General features: G+C 38.6%; 1 protein-coding gene and 1 long non-coding RNA gene across 3 annotated transcripts in view; one reads left to right on the plus strand and one right to left on the minus strand.

Moving 5' to 3' along the window:
- The window catches only part of kcnk9 (potassium channel, subfamily K, member 9), a 61,085-nt gene that overhangs the window by 28,776 nt on the left and 10,264 nt on the right, over positions 1–22,045 (minus strand). The gene's annotated exons all lie outside the window — the stretch shown is intronic.
- On the plus strand, positions 6,500–10,470 carry LOC137048462 (uncharacterized). Of its 2 annotated transcripts, XR_010899415.1 has the most exons (5): positions 6,500–6,736; positions 7,513–7,574; positions 7,667–7,786; positions 8,029–8,171; positions 9,628–10,470. It is a non-coding gene; the product is annotated as an uncharacterized lncRNA (long non-coding RNA). The 2 variants fall into 2 exon arrangements; XR_010899414.1 differs by lacking the exon at positions 6,500–6,736 and having other exon boundaries at positions 6,743–7,574.

Here is a 22,045-nt window from a genome sequence, read left to right on the forward strand (position 1 = left end):
TTAACGTCTCATCCGACAGACGGTGCTCTTTGTCAGTATAGTGTCCCCATCACTATACTGGGGTGTTAGGACCCACAGCTACCTAGTTTTGCCAGTTGGTCTTCCATCCAGGTACTGACCAGGCTCAGTCCTGCTTAGCTTCAGTGGAAAACCAGTCTTGGGCTACAGGGTGATATGGCTGCTGGCTATAGCAGCCATACCACCATACCATAATATATATATATATTGTGTGTGTGTTGTTTATCTGTGATATCAATTTCTTAAAGTCTGTCTTTAATATGAAATATGAACCTCTTGTGCATCCACTGTGGGGGGAAAAAAACTCCTGTACATTGAAGAAAAACATGGATTGTCCAATAAATGTATAATTTTTTTAGTTTTAAAATGTATTAAGTATTATTTTCCGAAGGCTATCCAGCGACTGTGTTCTTCCACAACCAGGAATAGCACAATATCTTGCTATCTTCCTCTGCATGTTAATTGTTGTTGACCAGCTAGCACGAGCCCTCCATGAGTCGGTGGGTGGGGCTACCTGGATTAGACGCCTTGTAGATTCTGTAGAAGCGGTGTTTCGTCGCACAATGACGTCAGTATGAAGCACAAGACTGTTTGCTGGTCCTGGTGTCTATAAAAGCTTTTCTTTGACTTACAAGGAAGTTTTTAGCTCTGAAACTTCGAGGTTTTTCTTAAACAGAACGCATGATTCTACGTTCTATGATTCAAGCATGATTCCCCCATGACCTTTTATATATCAAGATTTGATTTCTGATTTTTTGATTTCTCAGTTCATCACCCCTTTAAAATTAACAATAACAAAGATTAATAAATCCTGTAGAAGTGCAGTTTAACTAAATAAACCTCATTTTAAAGTGTTACCATATAAATAAAATGTATTTATCGATAGTTTTTTTTCCAAATAAGGACATCCTAAAAAGCATGCAAGGTAGAGGTTAGATCGGGCTCAAAAAATCAAGCCTGACCCTACCCGAGCCCGTGAACGTTGTGTCCGAGCCCGGCCCGGCCCGACACATTAACTTTAATTATGAGCCCGAGCCCGATTTAAACCCGACCATTGTTCAATACGTGGGCGATTTGACGAGAACGAGCCTGTAATGAGCAAAGCGCAGCGAAGCGGACTGGTGAGGCTCATGATAAAACTACATTTAGTTTTCAGTTTTCTCCAGCAACTGTACAGCCGAATAACATTTTGTTGCAATATTTTCATGTTTCACACATTTTAAAAAATGTTTCTTAGGCCAATTGCCTGGATTTAATAAATAAAAAGCAAATAGCAGACTATAATCGTGAGGTGAAGTCGTGGGAGTGATTGCTTTCATTGCTCATGAACTGGAGCGCGCGTCTCATAAATAAACCGAAACTCAGCAGCTACTCGCTTCAGACATGAGAAATATGCGTATAGAAAGCTTGAAATGACCACTTTTAAACGAAACGATTCGAAGATATTTAATTAATCAAGTGCAGTGTTCACGCGAGCAGCTCTTGACTCGGCAGCGTTTCTGTTTAGACGCTGCGCTCCATCACTGCTCGAGCTGTGAGTTTAACACGCATTTTTACACTAATCCTGACTTGTGCAAATTTGTAGCCTACACATTTGTTTCTTAGTTGTTGTATTAGTTCTTACTTTGCTAAATATATATATATCATTTCTGATTATAGCATAGCTTTCTGCCCACCCAATTAGACTAGTAAAGCAGGCTAATGATTAAAAAAACAAACGCTTGATCACGGGCCCGGCCCTACCCGACCCGAGGATAGTGCTGGGTAATCTCAGCCCGACCCGGCCCACGGGTCGGTTCGGGCTCGGGCAGAGAATCTAAACTCTAATGCGAGGCTTTTCTATATTTAACTAACCTCAGGGAACACTAATTTAAAATAATTTGCACATTTTAAAATAACTTTATAACATATACCGGTAAATTAAATACCCGTTTGAATTAAAGCTAACTATAATTATACAGTCACTAACCCAAACCCTAAAAGAAACAGTTTGGCATTTTTGGTCTTGCATACACTCTAAAAAATGCTGGGTTAAAAACAACCCAAGTTGGGTTGAAAATGCACCGACCCAACAATTGGGTTGTTTTAACCCAGTGGTTGAGTTGTTTTAACCCAGTGGTTGGGTTAAATGTTGCTTAGGACAACCCAATTGCTGGGTAAGAACAACTCAACCATTGGGTTAAAACAACCCAATTGTTGGGTCGGTGCTTTTTCAACCCAACTTGGGTTGTTTTTAACCCAGCATTTTTTAGAGTGTAGTCCTCATGAATAAATAAAGACTCCACAAATGCTAAAGAGGATTTTGCAAAACACGAGAGAGAGAGAGAGAGAGAGAGAGAGAGAGAGAGAGAGAGAGAGAGAGAGAGAGAGAGAGAGAGAGAGAGAGAGAGAGAGAGAGAGAGAGAGAGAGAGAGCTCTTTCAGGTGGGCTGTGCTACTGCTATCACATTATTGCATCTAGCAGCAAAAGCAGTCTATTTTAAACTCGGCCGCCCAGCCAAAAAGCATTTAACCAGAGATGTCACACACACTCCCACTCGCACAAACACACACTTGCACCCTCTAAACTGCAGACGGAGCTGTTTAGTCAGCGTTAAACTAAATTTGTGCATAAATGATTGTGGCAATTAGGTTAGAAACAACTTAATTACTGTATCTTTACCTCACAGCAGCGCACATGCACGTGACTGTATGAACTCATCCCGATGCTCATAATCTAAAAACTCACTCTTAACATCTCAGTCATCTCTCTTCTGAGAGACTTTCTGACCATGATGCGAGAGAAGCTGCACTTCCGACGCAGATTCCTTTCACATCCTCGTTAGCCCTTTCTCTGAGGAAAACACAAGCCCTCTAAACTGTTGTATTTCCCGGGTGAATCGCTCCCGGAAGAGAGAATGAAGTTACCGAGACCTGTTCGTAAGATGTCGAGCGAGCCAGAGAAAGTAAGAGCATAAAAGAGGCAGAAAAATACTCAGGAGAGACGAAACATCACCACTTGCCATCCTGATGCTGCTGCTCAAATGCCAGCCAGTCCGTCGGGTCTTATTGGAGAAGAAGCAATGCAATATTAACAATCTCCTGAGTGTAAGGCTATACAGTACCTGTCAAAACATTTCGTTATGTTTAAAAAAAAGAAGTATCTTATGCTTAGTCACCAAGGCTACATTTATATAATCAAAAATACAGTAAAACAGTAATATTGTGAAAAAATATTACAATTAAAATAATTGTGTTCTATTTTAAAATATGTAAAAATAGTATTAATTCCTGTGATCAAAGCTGAATTTTCTGCGTCATCACTAAAATCTTCAGTCACATGATCCTTCACAAATCCTTCTAATATGAGGATATCAATGTGTTTAAAGGTGTGCTGCTGCTTTTTTGTGTGTGGAAACAATGATACTATTTAAACATTTGTGGTAAGATTTCAAAATATAATATTTTGTTCATTAAGGATGCATTAAATTGATAAAAAAAAGTGACAGAGAAGACATTTATAATGTTACAAAGAATTTATATTTAATAAATGCATAATCAATTTAATAAATACATTTAATAAATGCAGTTCATTGACATTTCTATTTATCTATTCTATTTACCCATCCTGAAAAAAGTATCACATTTTCCGCAAACAAAAATGTTTAAACTGTTTTCAACATTAATAATAATAAAAATAAATGTTACCTGAGCAAAAAAAATCATCATATTAGAATGATTCCTGAAAGATCACGTGACACCGAAGACTGCAGGAATGATGCTGAAAGTTCAACTTTGATCACAGGAATAAATTACATTTTTGAAAGCAGTTCTTTAAATTTGTATTAATATTTTGCAATATCACATTTTTAACTGTTTTTGTGATTAATAAACAGCCTTGGTGAGCAAGAGATTTTCAAAAACATAAAAAAATTTCAAACGTATCCAAACACTCGCTCGCTCGCTCACACACACACACACACACACACACACACACACACACACACACACACACACACACACACACACACACACACACACACACACACACACGCACACACACACACACACGCACGTCTGGTTCACTATCTTTGTGGGGACTCTCATAATGGTTTGTATACTGTACATTCTATCCCCCTACACTGCCCCTGCCCCTAAACCTACCATCACAGGAAACATTCTGCATTTTTACATTTTCCAAAAAAACATAATTTAGTATGTTTATGAATCCATTTACATTGGTTTTTACTATCCTTATGAGGACATTTGGCCCACACAATGTAATATAAACAAGGACACACACTCACACTATATGGACAAAAGTATTGAGACACACCTCTTATTGATTGAATTCAGGTGTTTTAATCAGACCCAATGACACATATTTAACACGCATATAAATCAGGCATCGTGCAAAGACATTTGTGTAAAAAAATGGGTTGTTCTGAAGCGCTTAGTGAATTCAAGCATGGCATTGTGAATGGCCTTTTCTGTAAGTCACTCCTGCCAGATATTCCACCATATTAACAACTGTTAGTGTTCTTTTATACATTTCTAGTGTTTGGGAACTGCAGCAACTCAGCCATTAATCAAACGACAAATGTCAAAAGTAATGTCACAAAGTTGACTGAGGCACACAGTGCACAGAAGCCAGAGTCAATAGCTAGAGTCAGACCTCCAAACTTTGTGTGGCCTTCAGATCAGCTCCAGAACAGTGTGTAGAGAGCTTCAAGGGTTTCCATGGCTGAGCAGCTCCAAGCCTATATCAAGTGCAATGCAAAGCGTCAGATGCAGAGGTGTAAAGCACGCTGCCATTGGACTCTATAGAGCAATGGTGACGTGTTCTCTGGAGTGCAGAATCACGCTTCTCTGATGGGTGAGTCTGGGTTTGGGGGATCCCAGGAGAATGTTACCTACCTGATTGCGTTGTGCCGTTAACCCTTTACCCACCAGTATTTTTTAAAAGTTGCCGGTCACCACCATTTTGACCACGCAGACTACGCTCAGATAGGATTCAGAGCGATTATCAAAACATAGATGAAGGAGATGGAGTCCATCAACACTCTTAATGCTTGCACATTCCTATAGCTCATCCTGGGTCACCATTTCATTCAGTAGCATTCAGCAGTTTTAATGCTGTTTAATGTTAATGATCGTGTTATTTTACATATGCATCTGCTTAAATGCTATCGCATGTTTCAGTTTCGTCTTTGTTTTGATCCAGAGATTCTGTACTCTTTCAGAAGGTGTGTCATAGCCCGCCCCCCCCCCCCCCCCCCCCGTATAACAATGAAAACATGAAAAGCCGGAAAATGATCAATATCTGCTACATTTATTATCACTCCATCCAAACATTGGGAATATGGTATTGGGCTGTTTTAAAGGTCCCGTTCTTTGCGTGTTTTCGAAGCCTTGATTGTGTTTACAGTGTGCAATATAACATGAGTTCATGTTTCACGTGTAAAAAAACACAGTATTTTTCACACAATTTACTTATCTGTACAGCGCTGTTTCCTCTGTCCTAAAAACGGCCTGATGATTTCCTTGCTCTATGAAGTCCCTCCTTCAGAAACACGTAACGAGTTCTGATTGGGCCAGCGCTTCCCGTGTTGTGATTGGACAGCAGCTTAGCACCCTTTGCCTGGAAAGGTCCCGCCTCTTACCATAACGGGGAGATGCTAGCGCTGAATGTGCGCTCTTCTCCACTTGGGAGAGCAACAAGACCACGCCCCCTATTTTACATGTTCTTGTGGGCGGAGGGTTAGTCAACAAACGGTTCTAGTGACGTCATTACAGCAGGAAGTGCAGGGCTGTAGTCCAAACCGGCCGTTCGCTGTAGGCTTTGAAAGGGACTTCGGTCAAATATCTCGCTTGGCATTGAACTTTGAGCTTTATAATTTTACAGGTATTTTTTATGCTCTAACAGCAACATTACACACTAACTAAAGTTTGAAAGATGGAATCGCGAAGAACGGGACCTTCAAAGAAGTTGGCCTCGGCCCCTTACTTCCAGTGAATGTAACTCTTAATGCTTCAGCATACAAAGACGTTCATGCACCCAACTTTGTGGGGAAAGTCCTTTTATATTCCAGCATGACTCCAGTGCACAAAGCGTCGGTCCATAAAGACATGGATGAGTAAGTTTGGCGTGGAGGAACTTGACTGGCCTGCACAGAGACCTGACCTCAACCAAATAGAACACCTTTGGGATGAACCGGAACAAAATTTAACTGAACTGAACTGGATAATGATATTAACTTGGTAACATCGACACTTGAAATGAATCAACATTTGACTTGAGCTGAATGACAGTATTATCTTCTGTAGGGCTGCTTATAGCTAAATTGAACTTGTTTCATAATTGATGAACTGAAATTTAACTAAATTGATCTGACAATATCTTCTGTAGAGCTAAATATTTGATACACTTTCCAACATTATTTTCCTGTTTATTACTGTGAAGCTGCTTCGAAACAATCTGTATTGCATCAAACGCTATATACACAGTAAAAAACGTTGGGTTATTTTTTTAACCCAACCGTTGGGTTACACATATTGGGTCAATATGTTGGGTTATTTTGCAAAACGTTGGGTTATTTTAACATCGTTGGGTTATTTTTAGTAATAACCCGGCCGTTGGGTTAAATACGGTTTCCCCAGTGACGGTTCAAATTTTAACGGCAAACCGTCCAGCTACTGCCAACAGAAGACGCTGCTGCAGCCTGATTATGAAATGAAAGGTAAGACATGTCATTTTTTTATGAATACAACTCTTATAACATTATGTATTGTGTACTGAAACATTGAATATAGTCGAAAACTGAATTTTATTTAAAAAAATCCCGTTAATGCTCTCTGGAAAAATGAGATAGATTGGAAATAAACCATAGCTATCCCAGTTAGCTCGCTAGCAGTAATAAAGTAAAAACATTATTCTAGTGTACCTATTTAGAAACTTAATACGGCGATAAAGAAAGTAAGTAACGTATGCCTAGTCTGAAATCACTATCTAATGCTGCGCGGAGCATTATCAGCTCGGCCCGTGCAGCGCGAGCTCAGACCCGGTCACACGACACCACAGCAGCGCTGTGAGATCCAGGGGGAAGCGTTTGAATTCGCCGAATATCCAACTGTATAACTTACTACTCTAAATATCTGTTGTGAGATGAATGAGTGCAGATATTCACAACATCATTGACGCAGAAAACTGAAATATTGTGCTAACAATTGTAACGTTAGTTCACGACAGTTAGAATGTTTTCCAACCCACAAATTACCTAGTTTTTACCGTAGTAAGTTAACACAAACTGCAACTATGATAATTTGGCAGAAATGTGGTAGGCCTATATTCATAATGAATGTTGTCATATGAATATATATTATGCATGTTACTATTAAACGTATTACAGGAGTAGCTAAATCATACAACTAAAGTACGTTTTCTTATGAAGCTATGACAGTTTTTGCCTATATTTTAAATATGCTGTACTAAATGTGTTATATACCTGTGTTGTAGACCAATGGATTCATTTGTGAAGCAAAGACTAGAACAGTTGAACCTCTGCCATTTAATTAAAGGTGAGTACGATATTGAAACAAGTTGTACACAATTATTTTTTAAAGACTAGTATACTTTTCTGGTTATTTTCCCCTGCTTCATTCTAATGCAGAGGAAGGATTGGATCTCAGTGGTTCTTGACTCTAGTCCTGGAGTATCACCAATAGTACACAAGTTTGATGTCTTCCTTACCTGACGTACATTTCCGGGTTTGGAGTCTACTAACAAGCTGGTAAGTTGAATAACATTAGATAGGCCAATGTGCAGTGCAGGGGCTACTACAGAACCAGGTTGTTTGGGAAACAACCAGTTTATTATTATTTTTTTCAGCTGTCTTCTCTCATTTTCATACAGTATGTTTTAAATTTAATAAGTTGTTTTGGTTGTGTCTAAGTGCATATGAAATCAGGTCCACACATTTGGTATTGGTGAAAACTGTTCTTTTCTCTTTTTCTGTGAACTTGTCTTTCAAAGATGATCATGGAGAAATTGCCTTTAAAACCCTTCCTGCCTTCCTGCCATCCTGCCATCATCGCCATACCTCACAAATGGACAAAATGGTGTGTCCAACATATGCTGAAATGAAGAGAAGCTTAATTACATTCACCCATCAGCCTGTAAGTAAAAGCAACACTATCAAATTAGCTTTGATAAAGTGCATCCATTTATTATTTCCTTTAGTGATTTTGCTTGTTAATAGATTATCCAATAGTTCACCCAAAAAATATCCCATAATGTACTCACCCTCAAGTCATCCTAGGTGTATATGACATTCTTCTTTCAGACGAACACAATCAGTTATTAATAAATGTCCTGACTAATCCAAGCATTATAATGGTCAAAATTTGAAGCCCAAAAAAGTGCATCCATCCATTATGAAAGTAATCCATAAGGCTCCAGGAGGTTAATAAGGGCCTTCTGAGGTGAATCGATGGGTTTTTGTAGAAAAAATATCCATATTTAAAACTTTATAGACTAAAATAACAAATTTTCGACAGACAGCCTTCCTTATTCAACTTACAAAGAAACTGTAACGCCTCTCGCAATTCAAAACGCTTACGCAACTTAATCGTCTCGGCATTTACGCTTTTTTACACTACGTCCGACGTTATTCTCACAGCAGTTACGCTTTTTTCAGAAGTTGAATACTTAATGCGGTCCACTGGAAGCTAGATATTTTACTTTATAACGTGGTAAATATGGATATTTTTCTTACACAATCCCATCAATTCACTTCAATGGGTTCTTATTAATCTCCGGAGCCGTGTGAAGCACTTTTATAATGGATGGATGCATTTTTGGGCTTCAAATTATGGGCTTCCATTATAAAGCTTGGAAGAGCCAGGATATTTATTAATATAACTCAGATTGTATTTGTCTGAAAGAAGAATGTCATACACACCTAGGTTGGCTTGAGGGGGAGTAAATCATGGAATCATTTTCATTTTTGGGTAAACTATCTCCTCGTGTTGTTGTAAGACTTTCGTTCTTCTTTAAAACACAAATGTTAAAGAAATCTGCGAGGTTTCTGTCACTCCATTGACGACCTACGCAACTACCACTTTAAGACCCAGGACAGCCAGCATTAAAGTAATCCATGGGATTCAAGTGGTCTAACCTCAGTTTTATGAAGCGACACGAGTGCGTTTTGCAACAACAACACAACATTTGCACTCTTTTCAACACAACACGCATGCGTCAAGGGGCTCTCGTGAACATGTGTTGAGATTAATGTTTTGTAAATAAAGTGGTAAATTATGGTTAAGGGATAGAATATACGCTTGTCACTTCATAAAACTGAGGTTGAATTACTGGAGTCACATGGATTACTTTAATGTCTTTACTGCCTTTCTAGGCCTTTCTGTGTTCCGAAGATGAACCAAAGTCTTACGGTTTGAAACAGCATGAGGATTAGTATGTTGATTGGTGAAAAATGAACAGCAGATGTAATGACTAATTAGTGACAATTTGTTTAATTCAGTACAACACTGCTTCATTGTAACTTTGACGTAATTTAACACTGCTGATGTTGTCACAGTGCAAGCAAACTGAACTTTTTAAAATTCTTTTAAGGTTGGAACTAACATGGTGCATTAGCTGAACAGTGGGACAAGCCAGGATCCACATGACGATGCTTGGGGACAAAGAGACCTCGCTGATTTTTTTCATTTTCACTGTGGAGGCAGTTGAACAGAAGACCTTATTTCAAGCACTGGCTGTATGTTTCAGATTTTTTATTTATTTATGACATGAACTATCCAAAGACCTCTGCCCCATTTGGGAGATTTTGTAGCATGCAAACTTGAATATATATTTTGCTGCCTCATTAAAAACTTTGATTATCATAATTTATATTTGTTTTGCTACTTAAGGTATGTTCACAACACATCAAGGCATACAGTGTACAATGTAGATTTTTTTAATAAAGTTGTTTATTTCTGGAAGAATTTAATATTATGAATTTGTGTATTCTGTCCATATTTGTATAGGTTTTTAATGTAATATTTGTTGTGTTCATTTTTAATTTTTGTTTTGTATGCACACCTTTTATGTATGTTTACCTTATGTACATTTTTGTGTATTATGTGTGCTGTGTATTTTGAATTTAATATTTACACATTTATGTATATTTACAATAAATATTTACTCCCCAATATTTAGTTTGACATTTAAAATATATATATTAAAGCACATGTATTGTTTTATACAAATAAAAAAATCTGTATTTGAAAACAATGGGTATTTTATTTATTAAAATAATGGCTTGAATAAAAATAAAAATTTAACTCAACTGTTGGGTTACTTTTAACCCAACTGTTTTGTAACCCAATGCATTGGGTTAAAATAACCCAACGTTGGGAAGGTGCTATACCAACCCACAGTTGGGTTACGTGTTGGGTTATTTTTAACCCAACGTTTTTAAGTGAGTAAATAAATGTGACTTAATAAAAAAAAAAAATTCCTAGATATGCCTTAAAAGAGATAAACGGTCATAAAAAAAAATATTAACTACATCCCAGACGGTTTATGCTAGAAGTGCAAGTGCAACAGTCACGATTTCTGGGAACGTTCCGGCTATAAGACTGTCCAATAAACACACAATCCCCAACAGGAAATGACATCATCAACACCTGCTACACTTTATTGTAACTCAACGGGGAAGCATCAGCATGTCAGTCAACAAGCAGACCTCATGCTGGAAGAGAAAACAAAGAGCGAAAGCACAAAAGATGAGGCACAGAGCCAAGCATTAGTTATGCTGACTCACAGGAAGTAAAGAATTAAGGAGGAGTAGAGGAGATGAAAGGAGAGGTGTGAAATGAACTTCGTATAGATCAATATGTCTGTTTTTGGCTTCTTGGAGGACTTTTTCAATGAGTTCAGAGGTTCAAGAGAAGAGATGAGATGAGAAGATACGAGATGAGGGGAGAAGAAACGAGACAATAATTAAACAAGATAAGCCAGACGAGGCCAGGAGATATAAGGAGAGCAGGACCGAGAAATGAAGCGGTAACCGGCTTCTCTTTGTCAATTTAAAATGAATGCTGCGCCCTCTAATAAAATCATTAATACATCATATTTTAATCATCTAGCATATAAAATTTTTAAAACACAATTTTAAAATCTCATACTGCTATGAATAATAATGAAGTCCACATACTCATTTCAGATTACACACCACGCCACGAACATGCAAAAGAACACACCATCCACTCGCAAAACCCTCACGTCACATGAGATTTACAACAGATTCATGTGCTGAGTTTATCTTTATACCATATTCACAAAGCACAGATCAATATTTAAGGGAAGTAACCGCTTCATGTCTATGTTTTATTAATAAAAAAGTACTTTTTTGATGCTAGTCCACTGGCATGCTGAATGTTTTATGAGATCGTAGAAAAGCGTGTGAGGGGAAATGGTCTCCTGATATGCTAATGCTGGCCACAAATCTGCAACACCGAGATCACACAAAAACAACTTCAGCAAGCCAATAAACAGGCCTAATTACAACTGCACAGATGACTTCAACTATGTTTGCAAAATAGCTCAATACCATTTATTAGCATGACTGCAAGTGCCTTGAGAAAGAATGTAGGTACTCCACTCAACAGCACACGTTAATATTGCATACTGTATTTAATATGAACTATATCATAGTATCTGTGGTAGCAATCTGGCTGATTTGTCATATTCTTATCACCTCCATGATACACTATATTGCCAAAGTTTTGGGACGGCTGTCTTTTCATGCAAATGGACTTTAAAGGTTTAGTTCACCCAAAAATGACATTTCTGTCAATAATGACTCACCCCAATGTCGTTCCACACCCGTAAGACCTCCATTCATCCTCGGAACACAGTTTAAGATATTTTAGATTTAGTCCGAGGCCTTTCTGTCCTTTGAATGTAAGTGTATGCCCACTTGCTGTCCACGTCCAGAAGGGAATGAAAACATCATCAAAGTAGTCCATATGTGACATCAGTGGACTCTTTTGAAGCCTCGACAATACATTTTGGTCCAAAAATAACAAAAACTACGACTTTCATTGTCTTCTCTTCTGTGTTTGTTTTCAAACCTCAAATAAAGATTCAAACGGTCGCGAATCAGCAGATTGATTCGTGATTCATATCGCCAATGTCATGTGATTTCATCCGAATCTTGAATCATGACCGTTTGATTCTTTATTTGAGGAACACAGAAGAGAAGACAATGCCAATGAATAGTCTTATTTTTTTTATTATTTTTGGACCAAAATGTATTGTGGACGCTTCAAACGAGTCTAACTAATCAACTGATGTCACGTATGGACTACTTTGATGATGTTTTCATTCCCTTCTGGACGTGGACAGCAAGCGGGCATACACTTACATTCAAAGGACAGAAAGGCCTCGGACTAAATCTAAAATATCTTAAACTGTGTTCCGAGGATGAACGAAGGTCTTACGGGTGTGGAACGACATTGGGGTGAGTCATAATGAACTAACCCTTTAATGACATCCCATTTTTAATCCGTAGGGTTTAATATGGAGTTGACCCACCCTTTGCAGCTATAACAGCTTCAACTCTTCTGGGAAGGCTTTCCACAAGGTTTAGGAGTGTGTTTATGGGAAGTTTTGATCATTCTTCTAGAAGCACATTTGTGAGGTCAGGCACTGATGTTGGATGAGAAGGCCTGGCTCATCTCAGACCTAATTCATCCCAAAGGTGTTCTGTCGGGTTGAGGTCAGGACTCTTTTACGAGGCATATAATCCTTACCGACCACAAACGGTGGATATTTTAAATGATAGATGTGGACCCACTGTGCAAACATCAAACATAGTTTTTCAGCTTACAAACATTTAAAACTTGTTTACAAGATGGTATTCTTGTAATGTTGCAACTTGAAGTATTTCAACATGTAAGTCACACAGAAGAATGTCTAAATGTCATTAGATAATAAATCATATTTAAATTCTAATAAACCCTACTTGGTTTAATATTTTCTTATGTAATGCATTTAAGTGTGGCTTACGTATCCAAATACTTTATGGGGCCACAGTAAATGAAAGACATCAAATTTTGCGCCTAAGAAGCCTTGCGCTGTGAAGAAGCGGATCTGTTTCATTCAGAATTAATTCATCTCACATGAAGCTGCCCTTTTTTCCCAGATGTCTTTCAGAATTAAGTCAGTGACCAAAAAGGGCACTAAACCCCTCATTTCTTGTGAGTGAATGTAGAAATTATGTATATATATATATATATATATATACATATATCATATTTTCCGCCATTTATCACTTGAAATAAATTGCAGCCTTTATGTAAATGCCCCGTAATTAAATCCACGGTTTAATTCATTCTCAGCTTGTACTGATTCAACTCCAAAATTGATTATTCTCAACAATGTACAGTAAATGAATTCCATGCTCTCTTTTTTAATCAAAGGTGGTGATTTATCGGAAAAACAGCTCATTATAATGATCTTCTTAATCCTACCAAGTGATCTGACGGGGCACGTGAAGGCATTTGAAGTCATTTGCACCGATCAAAGATGCAGTGAACAAATCAGTTATGAAATTACGGCAGATATGCTATAAACGGAAGACATTCTGCATTCTTGTTTGCATCGCCCATGCAGAGCGTAAGGTAAAGATAGAACATCATGAAGAAAATAATGGATAATGTGTCATTATCTAAATGAATCTCAACACCGCCTCTAGAATCTTCCTCCCACTTAGCAGATTGAGTCCAACTGCCACACACTCACAAATATACAGACATGAACGCACACACAAACACACACTGCTAATGAGCTTTAAAAGCCTTCTTTTCCCACTTGTGAGAGAATGAGCATGCCAGAAGTGAAGAGTAGTAGAAATGTGTGTACATAACTGACTGTGTTGTGTGGGTTTACATAACTAAAAATATCCCCAGAGGTAAAAACTAATAAGACAAAACATACGTTTGGGGATGGATGGATGGATGGATGGATGGATGGATGGATGGATGGATGGATCCAAAACTATAGTATTACTATTGTACAAAAAATTAAAAAACACCATGTATATGTGCTATGATACCATGGTAATTTTGGCAAAAAAAATTGTTAGTGTAATCTCATGAAGTGGGAAATATAAGCTTTTACCTGGTATATGACAAGACCTGTATTACCATAGTAAATAAATGCCCCAAAATAGATTTTATTTCCATAGTAAATATCCAAAAAAAAAAAGGATGGCATTGTTAAAGGAGTACTTAATTGCTGGGAAGATGAATCTGCATTTAAACGGGGTCATTAATGTAGTAGAAATGTGAAATTATTTTTTAATTTGGTGCTTTCTAGACTGGGAAAAGACAGAAAATGTATTTTTGTCTCATTGGGATGAAAGACAACAATTCCCAGAATGCTTCGCTGCCCTGTGAGGCCATTCCCAAAGCCACCGCTACTGGATTACTGAATCACTGATCACTTTCCCACCGCGACCGAGATCATCTTCATACAATCAGTTCAGTTAGGGAACAAACACTACAATTAAAAACTGAAGGTGTGTGTTCAATATGTGATTTAGCCGCCGAGGGAGTTTCACAGCCGAAAACCCTGCAGGAGTCACATTGACAGTCATGGATGAGCTCGTCGATGAGAGCTGAGGTAAACGCGACGGCACGTCTCGCGGTATAGATTCACAGCGCATTTTCAGTCTGTTGCGTTTTCAGTTCATGCCTTAACTTTCATAGGAATTAGTTTGAGAAGTTGGAAGACTTACTTTCCTCTGCTGGTCGCACATTTTAAACATGAATGTCTGAGGCTGCAGCTGCGAGCTGACTGCTGTGTGATCTCCCATCCCCCACGCGCGAGTTGAAAACATGCGGAAATGGCTCCCTCTGCTGGCTGTAGTCTTTAGCCTCTGACCAACAATTGAATAATCATTTGAATATACTCCAGGGTTTCTATAGCCTACAAATCTAGACGCACCCTAGCGGCAGCAAATTTAATTTGCCCGCAAGTGTGGTCTAGCAACTCTCAATTCCTATCTGAGTTGTATTCCTCAGAATCTGGACGGCCCAATCACATCGTGTATAGAGTCGGCCGGCGGGGCCATAATGACGACGGCCGAGTTGCGTTTGCGTGCTTCTAGTTAGGGCTGGTCGATTCCGAAATTTTTGGAATCGATTCCGATTCCAATTCCTGTTTCCGGAATCGACGGAGTCGATTCCAAGAATCGATTCCCCAATGTTGTTTTCGATTCCTTTTCGATTCTTCTTTTTTTAACAAAATCGATGGTGAACCTAGTTCCGGAGTGACCGCAGGATACAAGGATGTAGAAAGTATCCTTCTCTGAAACTTTATTTGTAAAATGATGATACGTTTCCATAACTCTGATGAATTTTAAATGATGGATTCTCCTGAAATGGCCCATATAGCCCAGAAGTAAATACGATTTAGCCTAATAAATCAAAAGGATAGCACATTATTCATGGATGTGCATTTATTGCATGTTTAAAACTACATGACATGTCTAAAATGCATGTGCACAGTTAAGTTAAATGACTACATTCAAATAAGTGCTTGCACAGAATGTACGAGGTAAAATAACCACAATATTAAAGAAAAAAAATTATATAAGAGTGCGCAGTTTATTTGTCAATCAGATGCGCGAGCAAGTTGCGTTCATTACTATAGCAACATAGACTCGGTCATTAAGCTGTACTAGGCGCATTTTCTTTCTGTTATCAATGGATTAATGAAAATAAAAGAAAATAGAAAATTAAAATAAGACCCTCACATCTGCATCTGTAAGCAGCGCTCAAAACCTACCGTTGTGGATAACAGAACCATTTCACAATTTAAAATTATGGAGTTTTTGTGTGCAAAATGTAGCAAACTTGTCCACGATGCAGCATCACAGAAGGAAACAATGACAATAAACACTATTAAACTAAGTGAAGGAAAGGTATAGTAATAATCAGCGATATGCGTTCTCATATGGCTCGATTTGAACGTTTCATACCAATAAGTAGTTAGAATTACGTTCTAGTAACGCCATCACACAATGACGCAAAAAAAAAACGCTGAATTGCTTTATTTTTAACTCGCAATTTGAAACTAAGTGTTCAAAAGAACCTTTTGCAAAAAATAAATAGACTTCCAATCATTATTAGTAAGCGAGAGACAAGTGAATAAAGAGGAGTCGATTCCCCGAGATGGAATCGATTCCAAACGTTGGAATCGACTCTCGATTCCCAACGCCTAGGAATCGAGGAATCGATTCTTTTTGGAATCGATTCCCAGCCCTACTTCTAGTAACACAGAAACTGGCGAACGGCGGCGGTCTTTCGAATCAGCTCTGCCCGCGCCCCCAGAAGACTTGGAGTAAAGCTTTCCCCTGAGAAAAGAACAAAGAGCGGCACTGAAGTCATTCTTAAAAAGGGAAGATGTGTTCGGAGTTTAGCCGACCGGATACGGCGAATGTTTAATCAGTCAGCGAGCTCCACCGTCGTTGCTCCGGTTGGTGTAGCGCTATCCTATCGCGTGCAGAGGGAGATGGAAAGACAACCGTTTATCCCGCCCCTCGGATTGAGCTGTCTATGGTGAGTTTCCAGACCAAACATCTTGATGTGGGTCTGGCTTGTCAGGCTAGGGTTTCTACTGATGCAAAGCCATATGCTAATCGCTGAAGTAACCCTTTAATGCCCATCCCAACTGTCAAATACACGCAAGCTTGTGTCAAAAACACACAAAGTTCACAAAAAAACATAGTCTGTTATGTCTATGGACATAATCAGCAAGTAAAGGAATTTGCATGTTTATATTAGATTTGTGTATTAAAGTGACAGCGTACCTACTGCAGTATATGCTGTGAACTCTTTCCCCGCCAGCGTTTTTAAAAAAAAGTTGCCATTCACCGTCAGGGTTTTTGACAATTTTCACAAAAATGTAATAGCCCATAGAATGTTTAGTTGAATGAATATCTGAGCATGCAGTATATAAAAATAAAGAGCTGACCCTCTTCTTTTAAACAAACAAACAAAAAAAAACTTTTATTCTAGCTTCATGCATTCCTTTTTTTATCAATACTTTAATATGGGTAAGTTTCATTAAAAAAAGCAACATTTTGAACAAAAAGCTGAGAAAATCATGCTTTTGTATCCAGATTTAGAACGATGATCAAACACAGATGCAGCAGATCGAGTCCATCAACACCCCTAATGCTTCACAGTCCTGTAGCTCGTCCTGGGTCCACGTTTCATTCAGCAACATTAGGCAGTTTTGATTTATATGATGTTTAATTATGGGGGTAATATTGTTGCTTTATTCCAAACAAATATATTGTTATCCACAAATAAATGTAAAGCGATTCAGCGATGTCAACGCTTTACATTTATTTGTGGATAGCAATATATTTGTTTGGAATAAAGCAACAATATTACCCCCATATTTAATGGTGATGATCCTGTTATTTTACGTATGCATAGGATTACATGCGATCGCTTATTTTACTGCGTCTTCCTCACGTGTGTTTTGATCAAGGAGGTAATCTAGCACTCGGAAAGGGTTCCACCCATAGGGGCGGCCATTGCTAACCAAGCCATCACCTTCTGTTAGCATCCCATTGACTCCCATTCATTTTTGAGTCACTTTGACAGTGAATAACTTTACATTTTAAAGACTCAATTTGTCCATTTTTTATTTCTAAAGAAACACGACAATGCATAAAAGGCTCCGTTACCTTGTATCTTACACTATCGCCCCGCAGAAGCTGTTTTTGTAAAAATAGTCTAACGATTGCGTCATAACCAACTCGACTCTGTCGCACAGTTGAGAAATTACCGTATAGACCTGAGGAGACGCTCGCAGGCAATCTTTTACTGTCTATGAGACAATCGGGGGACGTGGAGACATAAAGTCTGATAAAGTCAAGGGGGAAGAATGGGGAGAAGCCCATAGTGAGCCAAAAGCAACGGGAGAAAATATTTAAACAACGTGATTAAGATTTCACTTTCCACATCTACTAGAAGACTTACAGCTGTCAGACAGGAGGCTCACGTCACATCTACGTCGTCAAGCTCAGTCTGAGCCTGCGCAGTTCGCTCAGCCATCAGGAAGTGAGTGCTCCTTTACTGACATCAAATTCCGCCGTTGAAGTCAATGGGATAGCTCTGTCCATTTCTTTTACTGTCTATGGTTTTGATCAGGAGATTCTGTACTCATTCAGAAGATGTGTAATTGTGCCCCCTAGCGCCTGACAGTGAAAACACGGAAATCTGGAAAATTCAGTGTTTGGCCGTGAAGCGTTTTCTCACAAATAACGAAAAAAAATTTGGCGGGGAAAGAGCTAATATGAATTAAACGACAAAAGGAAACCAGAAAATCACTCACTGCTCCTGATTAAATAACTTTAGTATCTTTAATAAGAATGTCTTTCTTACTTGAATGCTGCTGTTAAATGCTCTGGCGAGGAGATGAACATGGCAGACTGTGTACAGGTCATTCAGGGGAGGAGCTAAACTAACAGGTAGTAGTGGGAAGTTCGGATCATTTTACTGACTCGGATCTTTGAGTCTCGTTCAGCAAAATGAACGAATCTTTTTTCGAGTCATTTCGAGTCATTTCGTTCATTTCACCAAAATGACATGTTAAAAAGCCCAACACATCTAGTACTTATGAAAATGTTGATTACATTTTAAAACTACATACAAATAAACTATAGGGTACAGCAACCAAAGCCAAATTATAAGAAACTGAAATGTTTAATTAATTGATTAGTTGTTGGGTCAGGCTATTGCAGTTTCTCTGTTAGTTCACCTCACCTCCTGATCCAAAACATTCTTTCTCTTGCAACTTCATATTTATCACGTTTGTTTTCCGCCTCTCGTGTCTTCGAGCTCCTCGAGACGTTAGCTGTCGACTCGTCTGTGTCTGACTCTGATCAGATCTGGGGGCTGGGCCGCCCGGACCGTGCGTGACACAGGTCCGGAAACAAAAATGATTAGTTCTTACGAGTCTTTCGGGTTTGAGTCTTTCGTTCTTCCTGTTAGTCCCATAGAGTCTATGCTTTCAATAACGGAAACAGAAAAGATTAGTTCTTCTGATCGAGTCTCGGGTTTGAGTCGTTCGTTCTTTTGTCACGTGACTTGTCACCGTATAGAACACAAGTTCACAACCTTTTTAGTAAAAAGCACGTAGTTATTTATTTTTATTTTTTTATTATTCTCAGTTAATATCAGACATATACAAATATGGGAAATATATTGACTATTCAAGTCTAACATCACAAATTCAATTAGACTAATTTTGAATCAACTGTGTGTGTGTATATATATATATATATATATATATATATATATACACACACACACACACACACACACACACACACACACACACACACACACACACACACAGCATGTGACTGACAGCAAGAACGAAAGACTCAAACCCGAGACTCGATCAAAAGAACTAATCTTTTCTGTTTCCGTTACTGACAGCATAGACTCTATGGGACTAACAGGAAGAACGAAAGACTCAAACCCGAGACTCAAAAGAACTAATCATTCGGAGATTCAGAGCTGATTCAGAGGCCATATGTTGCGTAATGCGCATGCGCGGTCAACACAAAATGAACGAATCACTATCTGAGACAACTCGGTAGTCCTGAGTCATAATAAAGATTCGTTCAAAATGAACGAATCGTTCATGAACGACACATCACTACTAACAGGGCAGAGTCCGTCACATTGGAGCACATTTTAAAACACTGTTTCAGATTTATGAGAAAAAATAAATTGAGTGGATTTTTACCATATGGGTGGTTGTGTACAAACTGCAGACCCATAGATATGTTCAAAAACAATGTAAAAGTGAACTTTGCATAATAGGTTCCCTTTAAAGCCAATGCCAAGGGCCATTGAAAGTTGTCAATCAAACAGTGGCTTGTGTTTATGATGAGATTTCCTGTGGGAGATCACATGCTTTCACTACGACACACACAGCAGCGCTTTCTCTGAATCTCTGCAGACTTGAACATCTCCACGCTTACCTGATTTGCAACTCTATGAATACAATAATGCCAGTTATCGCAGACTTGATCCGATATTGCTCAGGCACACATATAATCTACATATCACTGCGTTGTGCAATTTTCCCCTCACGAACATGCATTCATGAGCAAGTGTGTGTCAGGGAGAGGATCCACACACACAGACGAACACGAGTTACACGCTGACCCGCTCCCGTGAGGATCTTCACACGTTGTAACCCATCTCCGATCAGCACAAAGTGTTTTATGCATGCTGACATGTGTGTCCCAGCATGCACTGCAACATTCCTTTAAGGGGTTTGGAAATGCCTTTGGAGAAACGACTACAACGTTCACACATGAATCGTAATGTGATGCTGTGTCTTAAAGGAGTTACTGTCATTTTTTATATTTTAATTTATTTAAATCCATTTCCAATAATTAAATATATTTTTAACTAACGCATTTGGTTCCACTTTATTTTTTGGTGAGGTAGTTACATTGTAGCCTACCTACTCAAATAAGCACTGAGTAATATTAATTGTTCACTAGAGTTGGGGTTAGGATTTGTTGTATGGTTAGTAACTTGTAATTATGCATATTAAAGGGGTACTTCAGCGCTGGGAAGATGAATCTGTATTTAAACTGGGTCATCAATGCAGTAGAAATGTGAAATTATTTTTGAATTTGGTGTCTTCTAGACTGAGAAAAGACAGAAAATGTATTTTTGTCCCATGGGGATGAAAGACTACAATTCCCAGAATGCTTCGCTGCCCTGTGAGGCCATTCCCAACGCCAACAACTTCATTACTGTGACTGAGTTGAAGACACTACAATTAAAAACTGAACGTGTGTGTTCAATATAATGAGTGAGTCGCTGCGTGAGTATCACAGCACTGAGCACTAACTGCAGGAGTGATGAGAGCTGAGGTAATCGCGACTATATTCGCGGCATACATTCACAACGCAAGTTCAGTCTGGCGCGTTTCAGTTCATGCCTTTACAAGCTTAACTTTCATAGAAATTAATTTGAGAAGTTAAAAGACTTACATTGCTCACCATAGCTCCGTTTAAATGATCCTGTCTGCAAGCTGAGCTCTCCCTGCCACCTGAGTGTAATCTCCCATCCCCCAATGCCGGATTCAAAACATGCGGAAATGGCTCCCTCTGCTGGCTGTAGTCTTTAGCCTCTGGGCAAACATTCCTCCTATGATGCAAAAATCGTCATTTTGCATCATAGGAGGAATTTTTCCAGAAATAAAATGCATAAATCTCTTGTCTCAGGGAGATATGAGAGGGGAAAGCACAATAATTTGAATATTCTCCAGGGTTTCTACTGATACAAAGCCATATGCTAATCGCTGAAGTAACCCTTTAACTATTAACATATTAATCACTAGTAAGTACATGTAGTAACATGTAACTACGTCACCTTAAAATGAAGTGTTACCAAGCATTTTAACTTAATTCATATTTTAAATACGCAATTCAATTATTTATATTTACATGATATATAACAGCCAAGATTTAAACAACAAAATTCTGCTGAATCAGTTCTCTTCTCACAGAGAGTTATTCATTGCGCTGTAAAGGTCAATAGGAAGTATGTTTGTGGCTTATTCTAATTTAAGAGAGTGCACACAAGGCATGCCTAAATCACTAACTTATATTTAGCAATTTTATCTTATTCATTCCCGAGCACAAGCGTTGAGCTTGACCCATCAGTGAAGTGCAGTACCTGTCCGGTGTGCAGTGTGAAAACAGCAGCGCTCAGCATTTATCTCTGACCTGTTAAAACCCCCATCAATAACAATGTACTACAATACAAAACACCCCTTTATGAGCACCATCCATTTCCCCTCGACCAAAGCGTTGTAACCGCATGTTTAGTCAGCAGAGAGAGACCTCAACGGCAAGCCGGCTGAACTTAATTGAAAAACAGATCACTCATAAAAATGGCCGAGTGCCATGCAGCGACTGTTACGCAAT

This window comes from Pseudorasbora parva, chromosome 19 (assembly GCF_024679245.1).
Source record: "Pseudorasbora parva isolate DD20220531a chromosome 19, ASM2467924v1, whole genome shotgun sequence".
Classification (NCBI taxonomy): Eukaryota; Metazoa; Chordata; class Actinopteri; order Cypriniformes; family Gobionidae; genus Pseudorasbora; species Pseudorasbora parva.